The following is a 7446-nucleotide window of genomic DNA, read 5'->3' on the forward strand; positions in this document are numbered from 1 at the left end:
TACCATAGTGTACTCCTTTCATCCTTGTACATCACTATGCATGGATGCGAGAGCTGGACAGTAAAGAAAGCAGAAAATTGACTCATTTGAGATGTGATGCTTGAGAAGAGTTCTTAGGACAGCCAGGGAAAGCCAAAAAGACAAACAAATGGGTCCTGGAACAGATCAAGCCTTGGGAGCCAAGATGTCCAAATCCAGGCCACGTGTTATGTTATGGCCATTCAGAGGCCAGGAGAATATCTATATCTCCCTGCAGCTGCCTGGCTATTCTCTGACCTCCACTGGCCATTGAATGGCCAAGAAAGAGGAGGATACCTAGACTGCAGTCAGGAGTGGCTTATAGCAGATGAAGTTGCTGAATTCCCCTATCTGTTGTGATCCAAAAAGAACGTATGCAGGTGTAAATTTCAGTTGCTCTGGCATTTGTCATGAATAAGATACCAATCACTAACTTCCCACTATGCTATACCTTAGAAACTGTGAAACAGTAACCCATTATGATGTGTGAGGTTGGCTGCATTCTTCTACATTTATATTATTACAGTCCACCCTCCTTATCCACGGATTTTTTTATCCACAGATTCAAGCATCCACAGTTTGAAAATATTTTTTTAAAGTATAAATTCCAAATGCAAAACTTGATCTTGCCATTTTGTATAAGGGACCCCATTTTACTGTGCCACTGTATTTGATGTGACTTGAGCACCCATGGATTTTGTTATCCAAGGGGGATCCTGTAGATAAGAAGGACCCACTGTAATAGATCAATGCTCACATCTAGAACCCTTTAGCTTGTCACTCACTGAGAGGGGAATGGCAGGTGTTGAAGGCCTCTCTCAACATATGTCTTTGGGAGTCTTAGGTGTTGCTGTGACCAGTAAATAATGAAGAAGAACCAGTGTGTTAGCAACTTCAGTGTCATTTTGTATTGACAAAACATTAATCCTCAGGCTGCCGCAGGCATCCAACACCTTTTTTTTTACTTACCGTCACGCCGTGGTTGGAAAGGCTGCCATCTTTTCTTCCCCACCCAATCTGCCACTCTTGTATTCAGTTCTGGCAGTGCATTTTAATGTGATAAACAAACAAGAAAGTCCAATATGTGATACATTCTGCCAGACAGGAGTTTACTGAAAGACACTCTGGACATGATATCTAAAGGAGCTCAAGTATGGATTGACTGTAAGTCTAAACAAAGTCATGGTTGACAGTGCTTGAAAGAGTAACTTCTAGTATAGCAGTGTTCTCCTTACTGCTGCTGCTCAATGAATTTTCTATTGTTTCAAGGCTGTGCATAATATAATATATTGGCCTTCATTTTTCTTGTTACTCTCTATGACTAAAGTAGACCCATTAAATCAATTGGATTTTTTATATATTGACTTATCATTCAAGAACCAATTCCAAATGTCTATTTTAGTTGGGAATAACAGAATTTTAACCATTATATGGTTGCTTTTGTGCCATACTTTGAATCGTGGGAGATTTTGGTACTACACAGGATCTGTATGTTTTCAAACATTTCAGTCATGAGGACAAGAACCTTGTCTTTAAAAATGGCTTCAGTGCTCAGGAGACACATCTGAACTTCTCAAATTCTGTGCAACAATCATGGGTGAAACCAGCCTTCCAGATATTTCTGTACTGCAGTTCCTGGCATCCCTTACCATTGACTATGCTGTTAAGAAAACTGCAGTCTGATGGGAATTGCAGTCCAATAACTCCTGAAGGGGCTCACTCTGCCCTACCCTCCTATACAATGAAAACCAAAAATGAGGATATTAAACACATAAAATACATGACTGATTACAAAATATAAGCTGTTGCACAATGCAAATTCCTTTTCTCACTAGCAGAATTGACCGAGTTGAGCAAGGTGGGAATTAACGTGAAGTTAGATAACTGGGCCCTATCATGCTATATCTAAAATAAACACAAGCTTACTGCCTGTTTGCAAGCAATTTCCTAGCCAAATCAAATATGCCTTCAGGTGAACCTTAAAATTACATTTGCACAACAAAACAAAATATAAAACCTCAGAATCTCCTCAGCCATCAATGACAAAAAGCCATCCAACCACTCATTCGAACCAGCAATACTCATCCGACACTTTTAATATCCCCTTCCTTACTGGGAGCTCTATCAGTTTCAATAAGATCTGCTGCCTAATCTTTGGTACCATTGCTGAGGAACATGTACTCCTGAGTTCTCCTGGACCAATTGCTACATAGGGAAGTAGAAGGAGTGCAATCTGTTAGAATAGCTAGATGTTATTAAATTTGGGAGTGTGTGTGGACTTCACTCTGACCTCAAACTGACCCCCTAGTGGAATCGCCATTTCTCCGAGGCGAGGAGGTCAGGTAGACAGCTTGCAAAGGAGGGGGCAAGAACCCTAGAGATAATACACTTGGAAATTCCCCACAGGAAGCTTGGGAGTTGCTAAATGGGAAAGCCATCACCTCCAAAACCAACACAATGTTGACTGTTTGTTTTCAGCCTCACACTTAATGGGCCGGTGATCAAATCAGCGACCAGCCCATCTATCTGTTTGCCTTCCACGACTGTGTCAAGACCCAACTGTATTGACCAGGCTATTCTTCACCTTGGCTTAATAAAGCCCAGGCAATTAAACACCTTTATCTCGGCTTTGGCCAAACCATTAAGCTCATCGCTAGAAGAACCCTATAAGAATCCTTAGATTTGTTCACTTGGGTGTACTATTTTCAGAACACAGCCTGGCTTCATGTCAGACTGGACTCTGATTTTAGCTCCCTCAGCCATTTCCCTCCACGTTCCATCGGCCATGTCTCTTCCATCATCCATATCTGCATTGGACTCTTGGAGAAGCCTTTGGAAGTAAGTATCGCCTGTAGTAATGTCTCTCTCAATCTTTCCCACATTTCCTTCCTTTGCTTTTATTGAGCATTCTGTGTGTGTGTGTGTGTGCCCTTTGCTGTGTATTTGTTTCCCTTTTAATAAAGATTTGGACTTTAATTGGAGCATTCTCCACATCATCTCTTAAGGGATTATTTGACCCTCTGGTAGACACTAAGGGACACTGCTTTGCAAGGGCCTTGTTACCCCTCCGTCTCAGCAGTTTCAGCTAAATTAAGAAATTCCCCTAATTAGAGACTTCCTAACAAATCCTCTTACAGGGACAACCAGAGTAGGCCCAGACAGAAGGTTGGAAAGTACAGGCAGGTGCTTTAATGCAGCAAGAGCAACCTTGTGGCAAAACATGCATCTAGTGATTTGCATGGCTGGGACCCAGTAGCGGTGGAGCTTCCCTAGTTGAGCAACGGTAGCCTGTGTGTGTGTATCATTGTATTTAAGCCCTTGAATGAGTAGCGTTGGTGCCCAAGCACATTCTGGCTGCCCTTGTGCACTTGGAGAAAACAGAACAGCCTTGCACTAGGGACAAAAGCTTTACCTTCTTTCACAGGTTTTCAGAGACAGCCAAAGCACAGCTGGACACATCCTTGCATCTGAGCAGAAGCCATGGCATGTAACAGTAACTGGGAAAAACCTGTCCTCCCTACCCCGGCTGCTTCTACATTGATAAAATATTGGATGGTGCCATTTATGTTGGAAACATTCAAATACAGTGGTTCCTCTCTAGTTAACCTCACTGTGATCCTTGAGACACTTGAGTTATGAAAAACTGTACAGTGTGCCCTTGGTATCCACTAGGGTTTGGTTCCAGGACTCCCCATGGATATCAAAATCCACAGAAGTTTTAAGTCCCATTAAATACAATGGATTGTAAAATGTTATCCCTTACACAAAATGACAAAATCAAGGTTTGTTTGTTTTGTGTGTGTGTGTGTGTGTGTGTGTGTGTGTGTGTATATGCTTGAATACGTGGATAAAGAATCCATGGATATGAAAGGCCGACTGTACAGCAATTCAACACTTGTATCTAATTCTCATAGTAAAGTATGTGAAATTATAGGGGAAAGGGGCATCCTATATTTCTCAATCTGTTCATGTTTATAGCCCCAAAAGATACCTGTACATGCCATGTGCCCTCATACCACCAAATACATCTGTAACTATACACTATTTGCTCTGTAATCCGCCTTGATTCCCTCAGGAAAAGGCAGAATATAAATAAATAAATAAATAAATAAATAAATAAATAAACATTATCATTATCATTATTAGTGGCCTGTATGCAGTTGGGGACCTGTTCCACAATGGGACGACTATCACAATGGAGCAACTAATCTGTGCTCTGGGCCCTGGTCATCAGAACTGGTATCAAATAATACAGATAACAATTATTCTTAAAGAAACTGCTTCAGATACAGGAATATCCTCGCCCACTTAACGTTTTTTGAAAACATGTGCGTCTCTCCGGCTATATATTCTAAAGGCCAAATAGCATGCATATATAATTGTCTGCTAGAAGAAACATTTGGGAACTCAACGCTTCATAAGGCAGGATGAAAAGCAGAACTTTCCCTTTCAATTGATAGTAAGACCTGGGAAAATATATGGACTCATTTAACGTTTTAAACTAGGTCCATTGCCATTAAAGAGAATACTATCAAGTTGGTCCATCAATGGTACCTCACCCCAGTCAAAATGGCTCGTATGTCTACCAATGCTAATCCAAAATGCTGGAGGGGTTGTGAAGGTAGGGGAACCTTTGTACATATGTGGCTGGATTGTCCCTTAGTGCATGAGTATTGGATAGAAATTTTACAACTGATCTCCAAGATCACTAAAGAAAGTATACAATTATCCTGCTCCTGTTCTCCATTTTTATGAATGAAAATAAAGCTCTGCAGCATAAAGAACTTATTAGTTTGCTTCTGGACATTGCCAGGCTTGAGATAGCCAGGAAATAGCTATGAACAGGTTTGTGTTATACCTCAGTATCAACTGAAAGCACTGATTTCAGTCAACTGAGCCATGTATTACTCTAAAATAATCATTGTCCACATTCATAAATTACATGATGCTTATATTTCTGTCTTTATGAAGGCCCCACATATCCCACATACAGAATTGATCTGGTATAAAAGGAAAACCTTTCCAAACCTCAAATGGGGACATACCTTCTAATAAAGAACACTGCCCGGTGCCAGCCCCATAAGAGACATGCTTTCTGGCCCTCAAATAAGGGACACTCCTTATAGTAAGGCAACCATACTACGCACATACAGCAAGATCCCAAAACGGGCTGTAGAAATCCTAGTCCTGAGGGCTCACAAACCAGCCGCCTCATGTGAAAGATTTTTTGTCAATAAGGTTTTTTTCCTTGTTCTGCACAATTACAGTCTATAAATTGTTTGCTTGCAATCAATATTTGTGCTACTCATTAACTTTACAGCAATTACCATTTTATAATTGCTGGAACGTTATTATTTGCTGTAGGTGTAGCCTGTTTCAAATGCAGAAGGTGTTGTCTATTGCTGCTGGCAATCTTTACTGTACAAAGAAATCTGTAAACAATCTTGTAGAACAGTGGTTAGAAACACTCTAGAATAATACAGTTTCCGAATGATAATTTAAAAAGCCTTTCAAGAATAGCCCTTTGAAGGTTGACTAAAATTAGTACTCAACAATTTGTATGCTCTTTTTTTTTAAAGCAATAACCCCTATTTCCATTTTTAAAATATAAAATTGCAAATACCAACTAAACCAAGAAAAGGGGAATCCAGAACAGAGAAAGATAGCATTTTAAGATGAGGATCATACCCAGTTATTCATACTTTCATAGTCAGAATTCAAATGATGCACATCAACTTCTGACTGATCATTTAGTCATGTCATGAACAATACAAGTTTCATTCTGGAATATATCAGTAAAATTAAAGTATGGTGGATTAAATTGCTATTCGCAATGAATTTTCAAATCTTACATGAATTCCTTTCCGTCATAGGTGTGCCATTTCACGGGTCATTTTGCTGATGACAGAAGTGAGGTGTGCCTTTGTTCCTCTACTACACCTCAGATCCACTCACTCTCTTTTTCAAACATTCCTTTCTCAGTTTGATGAACAGTTGATGAGTTATTACATCTACTAATTCTTCACATCAGTTTCTGCAAATAAAAATCCAGACCAATATATAGCACAAAGTACAGATCACTTGTTTGTTTGTTTGTTTGTTTGTTTGTTTGTTTGTTTTTTCTGGCCATAATGTAATGGCATTAAACACATGCACACACTATATGTCTTTGTGCATGTATTATAGATGGTTCTAAAATGTGTAAAGATGGATTTTCTCCCCTGCCATGGTGTCATGATGCCAAAGTAGCATGGTAGCATTCCGCCCTCCATCCCAAGATTAAACCAGCTAAAATTGTTTTAAATGATTTAAAGCCACATACATAGGAGGGTTTGTGTCAAACCAATTAGGTCCCAAAAGGTCTCAAAAGCTTTAATAGACAACTAAGGACCAAAATAAAGCGGCTTCAGGCAACTCTGGAAGTGTGCTGTTTAAATGACGAATGCGTCCTAAGAGGGCACAAGCTGCGTCAAAGTCGTGCTCCAGTCCCAAGGATTGGCTTGCAGCTTTGGCACAGCTTCTAGGCTCTTAAGATGCATTTGTCATTTAAACAGCACACTTCCAGTGGCTTGAAGCAGCTTTATTGTGGCCTGTCTGTTTGGGCCCTATGTTGGCACTGGAATGACAACAATGTTGTCTTCAGTCAAGTATTTCATAACTGGGGTGCTACACCAGAGGAGACTGTCTCCCATGTCCTTCTCACAGCCTAGCAGACTTAAACCGTGAGCAAGTATATATATAAAGAGGTGCTCTTTCAAGTACTGAGGTCCCAAACCATTTAGGGCATCATTACCAGCAACTCAAATTCAGATTAGAAGTGCATCGGTAGCCAGTACAAAACTGTGGAGGAGATCCAGTAGTAGACAGCCAAAGCAAGAACAATATGACAGTAAGTTGTCTAGTGAACGTGCGGATGATGTCTGCCAGAAGCAAAGCAAAGCAATAGTGGCAAAGATCTTTGTTTAGTTGCAGGTCACAGTTCCCATCCTATCCTTTGACAGGATGTTCAGAATGGGAAACAGGTCTGTGTGACAGATTTTTCTTGGTGGTGGTGGTAAGGCTGATACATGGAAGTGTTATTGCTCTCTTATTTGTAACTGTATGTACATGGCCCTGCTGTATGGAAGGAGAGAGAGCATAACTCAGTAGAAGAGCACAGAGATCTTGGGCAATGTTGGCTGGTAGCTTCCACCTCAGAGAAGCAGTGAGTCCAATCTGGGTTTGAAGTTATCCAAGTTGCTAATCCCTATCCCTCAAACAGCAGTGGCTAGACGCAACACCGCACTGACATGGGAGCAAGTTATCTTAGGTAGTAAGGCTAGGAAAAGTTATCTCTTAAATCTTGAAGAGTCCTGTCCCACAGATCTGAGCTTGATGGATGGGTGACTTGAGTTCAAATATGCAACATGCCATTAAGTCAGCATGGAT

The sequence above is a fragment of the Sceloporus occidentalis genome, unplaced genomic scaffold (genome assembly GCF_023333645.1).
Source record: "Sceloporus occidentalis isolate IW3139 unplaced genomic scaffold, rSceOcc1.0.p SCAF_7, whole genome shotgun sequence".
NCBI lineage: Eukaryota > Metazoa > Chordata > Lepidosauria > Squamata > Phrynosomatidae > Sceloporus > Sceloporus occidentalis.